The sequence below is a fragment of the Myotis lucifugus genome, unplaced genomic scaffold (assembly GCF_000147115.1).
Source record: "Myotis lucifugus unplaced genomic scaffold, Myoluc2.0 scaffold_50, whole genome shotgun sequence".
Lineage (NCBI taxonomy): Eukaryota > Metazoa > Chordata > Mammalia > Chiroptera > Vespertilionidae > Myotis > Myotis lucifugus.
Genome location: NW_005871098.1, coordinates 7,262,263 through 7,276,969, shown reverse-complemented (window position 1 = coordinate 7,276,969; position 14,707 = coordinate 7,262,263). Strand labels below are relative to the sequence as shown.

The window sequence follows — 14,707 nt, the reverse complement described above, 5'->3', positions numbered from 1 at the left end:
CAGTGAATATTGAGTAACTTACATGCTGGATAGAGAGAGCTGTGAATACGGAGTCCCGACACTTAGATCTTGCAATCCAGTAGTGAGAGAAAAGACAATGATGACCATAATTGTGGTAAGTATTTCAAAGGAGAGGTAAAACCTGATAAATGGTTTCTGCCCTCACAGAGCTAACCGAGGTAGAGCAGAAACTAGAAACAAGGTTTTCTGCCTCAGTGTACCCTGCGGAAACCTAGGGATGACTGCGAAGCATCCACACAGAACACTTCTGTTTCCATGACTCTTCTTCTGTTCTTAGAAAAGCTCTTAATTTTTTTTTCATGTTGCTAATTAAAAAGAAAAAGAAAGAAAAGAAAGAACTTGTCCCTTTATGGATGCAATTTCTTTTGAAAATGAGTTTGTGACAAATTTAGTATTGGCATTTCCTGTACAGCACAAAAAATACAAAGATCAAATCAGTAGTGTTATCTATAACATTCAAGTGTACACTTTTTAAAAGTATTTTGCTATAATTTTATTGTATTTTGTTTTAAAAATGTTCATCTGTGATGTTGAAAAATAATTTGATAATTTAGTCAAAAAAATGCCTTCTTCTGCTCTCCATAGGTGCTTTTTATAACAAAGGTTCAGTGACTTCCAGTGTGCAAATTTCTACTTTGCAGTGCAGACAGAATTAGAACAAATCTGCAAATTTAAATAATTAAAACTGTGATTTCAGTGTCATTAAATAGGTTATAACAGGTTTTTCTTCTTTCCTCACTGGAGAAAGTCTCTAACAGGAGAATGAGAATAATTGATTTTAGAGCTGGAAGGAACTTTATTTTTATATATATATTTTTTATTGATTTCAGAGAGGAAGGGAGAGGGAGAGATAGAAATATCGATGAGAGAATCATTGATCAGCTTCCCCCTGCACGCCCCCTACTGGGGATTGAGCTGCAACTCAGGCATGTGCCCTTGACCAATATCGAACCTGGGACCCTTCAGTCTGTAGTCTGATGCTCTATCCACTGAGCCAAACCGGCTAGGGCTGGAAGGAACTTTAGAAATGATCTTGATTAACCCTTTATTTTATAGTTGAAATTATGGCCTAGAGAAGTTACCTTTCCCATTACCAATGAGCCCGTAGCAGAGCAAGGATTAGAAAACTGGCTCTTTAAGTCAGAGAAAAATAAATATCACATGATCTCACTCATTTATGGAATATAATGAACAACATAAGCTGATAAAAACAGATCCAGAGACAGAGAATCATCAATCAGAATGTCAAACCTCAGAGGGAAGGTAGGGGAGGGTGGGGGTAAGGGTGAGAGGTCAACCAAAGGACTTGTATGCATGCATATAAGCATAACCAATGGACACAGACAACAGGGGGTGAGGGCATGAGTGGGGGGGTAATGGGGGACACATATGTAATAAGGACACATATGTAGTACCTTAATAAAGAAATTAAAACTACAAAAAGAAAAAACACAAAAAACTAGCTCTTTAGTGTTCTGAGTGCCAAGGAATTATTGTGTGGCAATGTCTCCTTTTACTTTAGGAGATTATATATTAATCTCAGGAAACCCCATGAGTGTTCCATTAAGGTAAATCTGAAGATTTACTAAACTTCAGTGAGTTCCCACTGCAACTGGGATGGAAATAACTCTAGCTTTGATTGTCAGGACACTTCCCAATGTGGCAACAACCTACCTTTTCAGCCTTGTTCCCCACGGCTTCCCTCCATAGACCTGTTCTAGCCCAAAGAGTCTACTTTCATTTTTCAGATATCTTGAACTCTCTGTGTTTTTATTCAGTTTACCTTCATTACAATACCTATTCTTCAAAGTCTAGCTTAAATTTTACCTCCTCTGTGAAGTTTTCCCTGGCCATGGAAATCAGAAACACTTTCTTTGGGATTTATGACTCTGGACCAGTTAGCGTTTATTATATTGCCATGTTTATTTGTTTTATTTTTAAATTTTATTTCTTAGTTTCTCAGAGAATGGAATCCTTAAGAACTAATTCTCTCTCTCTCTCTCTCTCTCTCTCTCTCTCTCTCTCTCTCTCTCTCGTCTACTCTCACCACCCTCAAGGTTAGTATGAAACTTTACACACATAGGGAGAGCTCACCTTTTTAGTTGAGTGATCAAGTGTAAGAGAATGATGAATGCCCTTTTATATCAGAATCTTCAAAATAAGAACATGTTTTATAAAATCTACCGCTGATATAGCCATTATCTCAACATTTTCCAATCCCGGCAACCTCTGCTTAATGGCTGGGCTCAGCACCAGAATTCAGTCTGCCCTTGAAACGAACTCTCCCAGGATATGTTTGATTTTTGGAAATGTATCAACAGAGGTATTTGTCCTTCAGTCATATTTGAGGACCTGTTCATAGTAAGTGCCACTGAGAAAACCAAAAGGTGTTTTATAAAGAAAGCTGATACCTCACCACACCAGTTTGTCCAGTTATAAGGAAAAAGTCAAACAACCATGCTTGCTATTTACAGCAGGTGTTTGGGGGCTTTCAGCTGGCTCTGTCCCCTCTTATCCTAGGTTGCAGGAGGGGCAAGGATGCCACAATATGTGCCCTTCACACCAGACCATGAAACCAGAATGGCTCTGTACTCCCATAACCATATCCAGTCTCTGGCAGGGATAGCTTGTTCTGTCGTCAGAAAGGAATTTTCTACAGTAAGGCCATGTTGGCTGGCATTTAAAATGTGGCAGGATTACCAAATTTTAGATTTCATACACTGTGCAAAGGAGATTCCCAGGGCCTGTTTGGGAAAATGCCATCCAGACACACATGCAGAGCTTGGAAAGAGCGCTTAGTTTGGGAAGAGTGCTTACCTCCTGGCACCTGGGAGTGCCCCTTAGACCAGATTCTAAGGCTCAAGTTTCATCTGGGATTGAGAGAGATTATAATTTCTGACAAAACCCAAATCATAAAGGTAAACACTGGGAGTACCCAAGCATGTGTCTGCTTACCTCCAGCCTTGGTTACTCCTGCACACCCCACCTGTTAATTACAGGTGGATGACATGAAGAAGCAAGGTGCTACAGAGAATGAAAACCATCTCAGAACCTTGAAGTCATTTCTGCTTGACTGAGAATAGCAATCAGAATGTTTTTAAAGGTGAAATCCCTTTCTTTGGCTAAACATTACATTACAGTCCACCTGACTGACAGGGAAAGCAGACTAGTGCAGTTTAACACCCAGCCTCTGTCGGAGGTCTAAAAGGAGTAATCTGTTACTCAGAGTATGGCCAGAGGACCAACAATAACCTGGAAGCCTGTTAGGAATGCAGAATCTCAGGCCCCACACAAGGCCATTAAATTAGAATTTTCATCTTCACAGGATCCCCAGGTGAATCGAATGCAAATTAAGCATGGAGCAGTGTTCAAGAGGGCTCAGCATTCTAGTTCCAGGGCCTTAAGCAAATTCCCAAATTCCGCAGGCTTCTCTGTGACATGCAACTGTTATGAAACCTAATGACAGTAACTTTGTGAATTGCCAAAACAAAGGGTGAAAGGCCTTCCTCACTGAAAACAAAAAGGACCTGCAGCCTCTGTATTTTACTTGGCAGGAAGGACATTGCCAACTTTCTTAGGGTCACTTGCTACTTATACATCTTGTGTCCTAACATGTGATTTATCTTTGAAAATGTCCCATGTGCACTTGAGAAGAATGTATATTCCTTAGCTTTTGGGTGAAATGTTCTGAAGATGTCAATTAGTTCCATCTGAACTAGTGAGTCCTTTAGGATTGCTGTTTCCTTGTTGATTTTTTCTAGAAGATTTCCAGTGAATTCCTATGGTTGTATTGTTATCCATCTCTCCCTTGATATCCTCCAAAAGTTTTTTTTTATACATTTGGACACTCCTGTATTGAGTGCATATATATTTACCAGAATTATAGCCTCTTATTGTATCGATCCCTTTAGTATTATGAAGTGGCCTTCCTTATCTCTTGTTATGACCTTTGAGGTCTATTTTGTCAGATAGAAGGATTGCTTCCGCAGTTCCTTTTTCGTTAATTTCCACTTGACTGAAAATTTTTTCCCATCCCTTCACTTTCAGTCTGTGTGAGTCCTTTGTTCTGAGGTGTGTCTCTTATAGACAGCATATATATGGATCATGTTTTCTTATGCAATCAGCTACCTTATGTCTTTTGACTAGAGCATTTAATCCATTGCAGTTATTGATAGGTACTTGTTTGTTGCCATTTTATTCTTTATGCCTGTGTCCCGTCATCCCTTTCTATTTCTTCTTTTTAGAATAGTTCCTTTAGCATTTCTTGCATTGCTGTTTGGTGGCAAAAAACTCCCTTAGCCTTTTTTTGTCTGTGAAGCTCCTGATTTCACCTTCAATTTTGAATGATAGCCTTGCTGGATAGAGTATTCTGGATTCAGTTTCTTGCTTTTCATCACTTTGTATACCTCATGCCATTTCCTGATGTGTTTCTGTTGAGAAACCAGTTGATAGTCTTATGGGAGATCCCTTGTAGGTAACTTTCTGCCTCTCTCTTGCAGTCTTTAAGATTTTTTCTTTTACATTTGCCAATTTAATTATGATATGTCTTTGTGTAGTTCTTTTTGGGTTTATCTTAATTGGAATTCTCTGTGCTTCCTGGATTTGTGTGACTTTTTTCTTCCCAAAGTCAGGGAAGTTTTCTGTGGTTATTTCTTCAAACAGGTTTTCTATTCCTGCTCAGCTTCCTCTCCTTCTGGTAGTCCTATTATGTGGATGTTGTTTCATTTCATGTTGTCCCAAAGCTCCTTTAACTCTCCTCCTGCTTTTTAAATTTTTTTCAGTTGTTGCTCTGCTTGGGTGTTTTATTCTACCTTGACTTCTAACTTGCTGATTCTGTCCTCAGCTTCTAGTCTACATTGAAACTTTCCATGGTTTTCTTTATTGCAGCTATGTCATTTTCCTGTTGATTCTTATTCATGTTGGTGTATTTCTCATTCAGCTCCTTATAATTCTCATTGAGGTGCTTCTTCCTTCTCATTCAGAAGTTTGAGCATCCTTATAACCATTACTCTGAATTCTTTCTCTGACAAATTACTTGCCCCTATTTCATTTAGTTCCTTTTCTGGTGATTCCTTCTTTTCTTTTTCGGGAGGTTGTTTCTTTTGCTGTTCCTTTCTATTTGTTTCTATGTCTTAGATCAAACTTCTATGCCACCCAGATTTTCTGGGTTGGACTTATGTAGTAGATGTTTTGTGAGACCCAGTGGTACATTCCCTCAGGTCTCCTGGGCTGGGTGTTTTAGGAAGGTCCCCTACTTGTGATGTTTGGGTTCTCCTGTTGTAGCTGGGTCTTGAATGTAATTGTCCTGTTTGTGGATGGAGTCTCCACTCAGGGTGTCTGATTATGTGGCTCATTCTGTATCATGTTGTGCCAGCTGTTGTGGAGGTGCTGACTGAACAGCACAAAATATAACAGGACAAAACACAACACAGAAAAAGAATGTACACAAGCACCCTATATCCACAACAAAAGTGACCACCAGGAAGAGAAAATAGAGCAAGAATGATAGAAAAAAAAAGAAAGAAAAAATATGGGGAGAAAACACAACAGAACAAACAAATAAACCAAAAATCACAAACAAAAAACACCCAGAAAAGGGGGGGGGGGCAGCAGTGCAGAATCTATAGATGCCAAGCTTAAATAAAGAAAATAAGGTTGAAGAATTAGAGGAATGGGGAAAGGACCATGGTTTAGAATAGAGAAGGGAGAAAAGAAATGAGAAGATAAGAAAAAAAGTTTGAAAAGGAGAATAGAGGAGAGAGCAGATAGGCCTAACTTTAGGAAATGAAGCAAGTTAAAACATCAGGAGAAGAAGAAATGAGCCAGAGGAGAGGGGAAAAAATTGAGTAGTGATGAAAAAGAAAAGAGAAAGGGAAACTGAGTAAGAATAGGGAAGAAGAAATTAGATATATGAATAAACCAACAGAGACTAGAATTATAACAAATAAATAAAGTAGATAGATAAAAAGGATCAATTTTTTAAAAGGGGAGAAAAACTAAAAAGGAGAAAGAAAAGAATAAAGGAGGAAAAAAGAGAAGAGAGGAAGAAAAAGGTGTAAAAAAATAAAGAAAATAAAAAATAATAAAGTGAAGTGTTGTTCACTTCAGCTGAGTTTAATGCCCCATGGGAGCTGGCTTAGGACCCCACTCTTCTGTCCTGTTTGCCAATTCGGGGCTTCCAATTAGATACGTAGGTGCTAACCACTGTCAGGCACTGTTTTTTGGCTTTTAGCACATTGCTTGAAGCTCCAAGCAATCCACTGGTCCACTGCTGTGTCTGTCTCCACAGGCCTTGGCTGCAAGCAGGTGGGACCTATCTGCCCTTTTTGCCTGTCTGCCAGCTGTCAATCTTAATCACTCAAGCATCTGTTTCTGACAGGGGTTGGTGCTGTTTTGCTTTCAGGGAATATGATGGGTGTTTTTTCCTGTCCCAGAGGTACTCCTCCGAGTGTGGCCCAAAATATTACTCTGCCTTTGGTTGGTCAGAGATTCTAGTATGGAGACCAATGGGGTCAGCTGGGACCCTGGAGTTTTTATCAGTCTGGTCCCCAGAATAGCAAAGTGGATGGCTCCTGTTTCAATACAGTCACTGAAGGTTCCTTAAGACTGTTCAAACCCATAAGCTTGGCCTCTGCCTTTGTTTCCTCTGTAAAGCTCAAAATGCAGGGTGTGGCAGGCTCTATCACCTGCCCTGAGGCTATTGGGAGGGGCTAGCTCCTCTGCAGAGAAATGGCCCTTTAGGTTTGGAAGCCTATGAATGTCCCAATGCAGAACTTCTGGCTACTGCTTTTCCACTTCTTCCTGCCCTGCTTTCCTCCCCTGCCTCTCCTCAGGCACTTCAAGTCTGTGCCTTCCTCCCTGCACCAAAGCCTCAGGTGAGTGGGTGCAACTGAAAACTCCTGTGTTCTGGGTTTAGAGATTAAAAACAAAAACAAAATAAAACAAAAACAATAATGAAACATCGGCTTTCTCTTCCACCAGCACTGAGCTGATTTCCCCTTTTGTGGGGGTTGCCTTTCATGGCTGTGGTCTCAGGTCCAGACTCCCTGCAGCCAGCAGTTGGATGTTATGCATGTTACCGCAGGACATAGCTCTGGTGATCAGCCTGGGCCAGGCTTCTATTTTTCTGAGGGAACAGATTTTCCTGTAATACAGTTTCCCCCTCTCCCTCTCAGCCTGCCAGCCTGCCACCCCCTCACAACCTTGCAGCCCTTCCTACAGGTCTCTAGGTGTTTTCTGTCCTTCCTTACTATAAGTCACCTCCTCAGCTGGGCCTCATTTGTTAATTCCAGATGAATGTTTTCCATTTTAGTTGTATTTCCAGTCTAGCCCTGGGACAAGGTGCACTATTAGGTCTGCCTATTAGGTTGCCATTTCCCCCCTCCCCTGCCCTGTATTCCCCCCCCCCCCCCCACTTTATATCTATGTGACCTTGGGCAATCTATTTAATGCTGTTTTCTCAGCTATAAAATGAAATAAATGAGTGAATACAAGTAAAGCACATAGAAAAGAGACTGGCATAATAAGATGCCCCCAATTCACCTGATATATTTTCTCCCCTAGACTTGGAATCAGCAATTTTTCCAAGGAGCTGTGGTTCTTTTTACCAAGATATTTAGAGCTCACAGTCTGAACTCTAGGGGAGCTCATTGCAACTGTGCTCTCATTGCTTCTAAGACTTTTGTTGAACAAAGCTAGAAAAAAAGTATTTTTAAGAAAAAATACATCATAAGTTTATATTGATATTTCCAATTCAAATGTAAAATTACAGGTTTTCATTTACTTATTGAACATTATATTTATACTAGAGGCCCAGTGCACAAAACTCTCAAAACTGCCTGGTACTGGCACAAGAACAGACATATAGACCATTGGAAAAGAACAGAGAACCCAGAAATCAACCCAAGCCATTATGCTTAATTAATATTTGACAAAGCAGACAAGAGCATACAATGGAGTTAAGACAGTCTCTTCAATAAATGGTTGGGAAAATTGGACAGATACATGAAAAAAAAAAGAAAGAAAGGAAGAAAGAAAGAAAGAAAGAAAGAAAGAAAGAAAGAAAAAGAAACTAGACCACCAACTTACACCATATACAAAAATAAATTCAAAAAGGATAAAAGACTTGAACGTAAGATGGGAAACCATAAAAATCTTAGAAGAATCCATAGGCAGCAAAATATCAGACATATGTTGTAGCAATATCTTTACTGATACAGCTCCTAGGGCAATGGAAACTAAGGAGAAAATAAACAAATGGAACTACATCAAAATAAAAAGCTTCTGCACAGCAAAAGAAACCACCAACAAAACAACAAGAAAGACCAGTACATGGGAAAACATATTTGCCAATGTTATATCCGATAAGGGCCTAATCTCCAAAATTTATAGGGAACTCATACATCTTAACAAAAAGAAGATAAACAATCCAATCAAAAAATGGGCAAATGACTTAAATAGACACTTCGAAAGAGGACATACAGAAAGCCAAGAGACATATGAAAACATGCTCAAAGTCACTAATCATCCAAGAGATGCAAATCAAAATGACAATGAGATACCATCTCACACCTTTCAGAATGGTTATCATCAAGAAATCGACAAAGAACAAATGCTAGCAAGGATGTGGAGAAAAAGGAACCCTCTTGCACTGCTGGTGGGAATGCAGACTGGTGCAGCCACTGTGGAAAATAGCATGGAGCTTCCTCAAAAAATTTAAAAATGGAACTCCCATTTGACCCAGTAATCCCACTTCTAGGAATCTATCCCAAGAAACCAGAAACACCAATCAGAAAGGACATATGGCCCTAACCGGTTTGGCTCAGTGGATAGAGCGTTGGCCTGCGGACTGAAGGATCCCAGGTTTGATTCTGGTCAAGGGCATATTGGTTGTGGGCACATCCCCAGTGGGGGGGGGGGGGGTGCAGGAGGCAGCTGATCGATGTTTCTCTCTCATCGATGTTTCTAACTCTATTCCTCTCCCTTCCTCTCTGTAAAAAATCAATAAAAATCTATATATATAAAAGTCTAAGCGACCGGCCAACCAGCCAGTAGCTATGACATTCACTGACCACCAGGGGCAGATGCTCAATGCAGGAGCTGCTGAGCTGTGGTGACTTGGCAGCTGTGGTTCTAGGTTGACGCACCTGTAACCAGAGAGGAGGGAGCCCGATTCTGGGGTGTGTCACCTGAGAACTGCCCTCTTGCAATCTGGGACCCCTAGGGGGATGTCGGAGAGCCAGTTTCAGCCCAATCCCCACAGGCCAGGGCGAGTGATCCCACCAGTGCATGAATCTGTGCACCGGGCCTCTAGTATACACACACACACACACACACACACACACATACATATATATAAAAGAAAGGACATATGCACTACTATATTCATAGCAGCACAATTTACAATAGCTAAGATTTGGAAACAGCCTAAGTGCCCATCAGCAGATGAGTGGATTAAAATAATGGTACATCTACACAATGGAATACTACACTGCTGTAAAAAAGAAATAACTCTTACCATTTGCAACAGCATAGATGGACCTGGAGAGCATTATGCTAAGGGAAATAAGCCAGTCGGAGAAAGATAAATATCACATGATCTCATTCATTTGTGGAATATAATGAACAACATAAACTGATGAACAAAAATAGATACAGAGACAGAGAAGCATCTATCAGATGCCAAACTTCAGTGAAAAGCAGGGGAGGAGTGAGGGAGTAAGAGATCAACCAAAGGACTTGTATGCATGCATATAAGCATAACCAATGGACACAGGCACGAGAGGGGGTGAGGGCATGTGCTCTGGGTGGGGGTGGCCAGGGAGAGGTCAACGCAGGAAAAATTAAGACATACCTAATACTTTAAACAATAAAAAATTTTAAAAAATAGATCAGGGGTCCTCAAACTTTTTAAACAGGGGGCCAGTTCACTGTCCCTCAGACCGTTGGAGGGCCGGACTATAGTTTAAAAAAAAACTATGAACAAATTCCTATGCACACTGCACATATCTTATTTTGAAGTAAAAAAACAAAATGGGAACAAATACAATATTTGTATTTGCATGTGGCCCGCGGGCTGTAGTTTGAGGACCCCTGAAATAGATGAATGGATAAAGAAGATGTGCATATATACAATGAAATATTATTCTGCAATAAAAAGAATAAAATCTTGCCATTTGGGGACCTAGAGGTTATTGTACTGAGTGAAATAAGTCAGACAGAGAAAGACAAATACCATATGAATTCACTTATATGTGGAATCTAAAAACAAAACAAATGAATAAACAAAACAAAATGGAAACAGACACATAGCTATAGAGAACAAGCTGATAGTTGTCGAAGGATAGGGGAGGAGGATAGTATTAAAAAATGGTGGAGGGGCAGAGCCAGTGTGGCTCCAGCTCTGGTTCCCGGGACGCGCGGAGGCCCTGGCGGGGGATGGAAGGCAGGTGGAGGGGACACCCCAGAAGCACATCAGCCACAGCCCCTCTGGACCGACCCGAGGCATTCATGAGCCCAAAAATCCAAGGGTGGATAAGACGCCGCATCCCCTCCAATTCCCGTAAGCACCCCGGGCTCCATCCTGCGCCAGAATACCTCCCCGAGCCCCTCTCTCTGTGGGGAGCAGCTATAGGGTTAAGCCTCGGACTGACCTGTTGGCAAAGTCACAAACAAGTCCCAGCTTAGAGGGCACAGTCCTCTTAGCATAATTAGGCTTGACCTTATGAAACTCCCTAGATCTTATCTGGAAAGCTAATGGGCTGAGGGAGGTGCAGGAAGTGGCCAAAACAAGTGAAACTCACAAGAACAGTGTAACTATGGTAACCACTACCTTGTTTACCTCTGACTATAAAATAAAGGCTCAGCTTGCTTCTGCATCTCTCTCTGTGGCCTCAGCCAGGCACAGGGAAGATCCACGGAGAATAATACTGTCTCCATGTAAATCATTCTTCACCAACTCCGTCCACACCTTTGGGAACCCCTGGACCGCTGGGGCTCGGCCCCGGCATCTGGTGCCCGAACAGGATTCCCCTAGGTAAGCCCCCCCGCCCCCCCATTGAGAAACCCCACACTCGGGATGGATAGGACTCCACCAGGGTGCTGCAGACCCCCCTATAGAGGATAAGTAGGGTAAGAAGGTGGATAGTACAGAACTTAGATTGAGAAGATGTGCCATACTGAGTCTAAAGGAAAAAGACTGTATTGATCTTTTAACACATATGCTTGCTAGCAGAGGAGTTAATGTTACTCCCAGTCAGACGGAACGTTTTATACAAGAAGTATGTCCATGCTTTTCTGAGGAAGGAAAGGTAAATGTAAAGGCATGGGAGAAGGTAGGCCCAAGGAGCCTTATCCTTAACCCCACTGCAGCCTTTCCACCCCGGGAAAATGCAGGATTGGCAAGCTCTCCCTGGGGTGATAGATCAGGACTCAGCTAATAGTGGAAAGTGCCAATCCTACTCTTAAAATGGATATAAGAGAGCATTTGGGGTTTTTCTTTTTAATGCCTGTTTTGGATTGAGTAAATGCATTTTACTTAGTTTTAACACATCAAAGTTAGCTCTTGGTACAAAAAGAAAAACTGACAATTCCATCAATATAAACCTTTTCTATAAAAACAAAAAAAAGGAAGAAGAATGATTTACATGGAGACAGCGTTATCCTCTGTGGATCTTCCCTGTGCCTGGCTGAGGCCACAGAGGGAGATGCAGAGGCAAGCTGAGCCTTTATTTTCTAGTCAGAGGTAAACAAGGTAGTGGTTACCATAGTTGCATTGTTCTTGTGAGTTTCACTTGTTTTGACCATAGTTACACTGTTCTTGTGAGTTTCACTTGTTTTGGCCACTTCCTGCACCTCCCTCAGCCCATCAGCTTCCCAGATAAGATTTAGGGAGCATTATAAGGTCAAGCCTAATTATGCTAAGAGGACTGCCCTCTAAGCTGGGACTTGTTTGTGACTTTGCCAATAGGTCAGTCCAAGGCTTAACCCTATAGCTGCTCCCCACATCTCTCCACTCTCTGCACTTCAAACTCAGCAGGGACAGATTTCTGCCACTGCAGCTCTGCAGGAGAGTGGAAGAGAGATGGAAAGACAGAGAGAAATACCCATGTGAGAGAGACATTGATGTGAGAGAAACATGTCAACTGGTTGCCTCCTGCACAAGCTCTGACCAGGGTACCGGCCAGGGAGGAGCCTGCAACCAAGCCTGCTGGAGAAGCTCAGAGATCCTGTGCCCCTTTTATTTGAGGAACTCTTTTGGATGACACAAAATGATTTGATAAGTCAAGACAAAACTGCTCTAGAGCAGCGGTCGCCAACCTTTCGGATCTCACCGACCACCAGTGGTCCGCGGACCACCGGTTGGCGACCGGTGCTCTAGAGGAGCTCTGGACGATGGCTAGAGACCAACAGTCCCTATAGGCAGTGCTCGGGTGGTGTACCAGCCAAGAGCGGGTGTTTTCCGGTTGCTGGCCTCCATGTCTGTCTAGGGTCTTGGGTGTGCCAGCGCCTCTGGCCGAGGCCTGCTAACCAGCCTCTCCCGGATCAGCGCCCGCCGCGCGTGCCCTCGCTTGCTTCCTCCTCTTGCTGCTCTTCTCCCCCTGCTCCCAGGAGGGCGGGATAGCGGTGCAGGGGCGCCAGGCTTCCTCCTGACCTTCGATTTGGACGAAACTATCCTGGACGAAAACAGCGTGGGGCCAGCGGCCTGGACGCCACCTACCGCGAGGGCTTCTACAGCGAGTACATGCAGCGGGTCTTCAAGTACCTGGATGAGCAGGGCGTGCGCCGCGGGACCTGCGTGCCGTCTGTGAGGCCATCGCCCTGTCCCGGGGCATGGGCGACCTGCTGCAGTTTGTGGCCAAGCAGGGAGCCGGCTTCGAGGTGATTCTCATTTCGGATGCCAACACCTTCATCGTAGAGAGCGCTCTGCGTGCCACCGGCCACCTGGGCCTGTTCCGCCGCATCCTCAGCAACCTGTCGGGGCCCGACGCACGGGGGCTGCTGGCGCTGCGGCCCTTCCACACGCACAGCTGCGTGCGGTGCCCCACCAACATGTGCAAGCACAAGGTGCTCAGCGACCCCCTGCGCGTGCGGGCCCAAGACGGCGTGCACTTCGAGTGCCTTTTCTACGTGGGCGACGGCGCCAATGACTTCTGTCCCATGGGACTGCTGGCCAACAGCGACGTGGCCCTCCCGCGCCGTGGCTATCTCATGCACCGCCTTATCCTGGAGGCGCGGAAGGCCGAGCCCAGCTGGTTTCGCCCACCCTGGTGCCCTGGGAGACAGTCCACGACGTGCGCCTCCCTTCTGCAGCAAGTGCTGAAGGCGTGCTGAGATGGCTGCCTGCAGGGGGCGCCCCGACGAGGAGTGGGGAAGGGAGATGGGGAAAGACAATCTAGTTTTATAACTTCCTTTCCCTTTCACTTTGGTATTCCCTCTGGGAATTTCTAGAATTCCAGCCCGTCCTTTCGGGGGCTGAAAGAGGGAGTTCGGAGCCATCCCTATCTATGTAGTTAAACCAGCTTGGCTGCCTCTCTCAGATCCACCGCAAACAGTTAAATTCTGGAGTCTGACCCAGTCCGGGTGATGCGCATACCGGGGAAGGCAGCGTTTCCTAAAAGCTCGTCCTCTGAACTGAAGGAAGAGGTTCCCTTGCAGACGAGAGAACTTTAACTGCTGCCCGGCCCCATAACTTCCCCTCTCCCAGTCTTAAGTCAGGGAGAAATCCTCACGCATCCGACCCCCCGCGGAAAGAGAGGAAGCTTTCCGCCGACAGCCCCAGGCCTAGGTCTGGCTTCACCTACCGCGATCCCACACAACATCCCTTTTCTTGTCTCCCTTCCCCCCGTCCATCCCGCCAGCAACCCCAAAAGAAGAAAAGCCAGATGGACCAGTCGCCTCCTGGTGGTGGAGTGAGGTAGCACACTGTCCGGCTTGGGTGGGACCAGCCAGGAACTTCGCACCCGTGCCTCGGTGTCTTCTCGAACCCCAGCTTCGTCAGAGCAGCACGACCAGGGACTTAACCAAAGCCACTCCCATGGGCTGGGCCCTCTGCAGCCCCTTCCTCTCATATGGAACAGAACAGAAAGCCATGATGTTTTAAAGTAGAGCCAGCGAAACCGAAGCCCTGTCAGGGCCAGCCTGACAGGGTTGAGCCGGGCTGAGGCAGGGAGGTGGGAATTGAGAAAAGAAAGAAAGACAGGAAAGCGGGGTCGGGAGGACCCCAGTTCTCTCGATGAACTGAAGCGAGTTTATTAGCTATACAATCCTATTTATACACAACACACTGAATAGGAGGTCTGTCAAGAGGAATGTATTCTTTGTTCCTCTTAATCTCTAAGGGAGAGACACAGCAGAAGGACAAGTTCTCAGTACAGCATATCTCAGTAAATAGTTACAGACTTCTTGGTAAGCTATGAAAGGCTGTTCTCATTCTACAAATGTTGCTCTCATTCTACTGATAAACGCCATCGAAACAAGTCTGGGAAAACTGTGTGGGTAAGGGTCCCAGCCTTGCTAGCCCCTTCAGGTGCAAGGACCTTGCCAGCTTACACCTGGTCTCCAACAAAGCCCCTCCTCTTTGGTGTTTTAGAGCTATTAAAGCAGGTGAAGGGGCGAGGGGGGGGGGTGGGAGGGAATGGTGTAAGGACAAAATATAAACAAATAAAATTGATAAATGAAAAAATAA

The 14,707-nt window shown here is 44.1% G+C and overlaps 1 pseudogene; it reads left to right on the top strand.

Annotated features, from left to right (window-relative positions):
- The first annotated feature begins 100 nt into the window (after positions 1 to 100).
- On the top strand, positions 101 to 14,390 carry LOC102438300 (annotated as a pseudogene).
- The last annotated feature ends 317 nt before the right edge of the window (positions 14,391 to 14,707 follow it).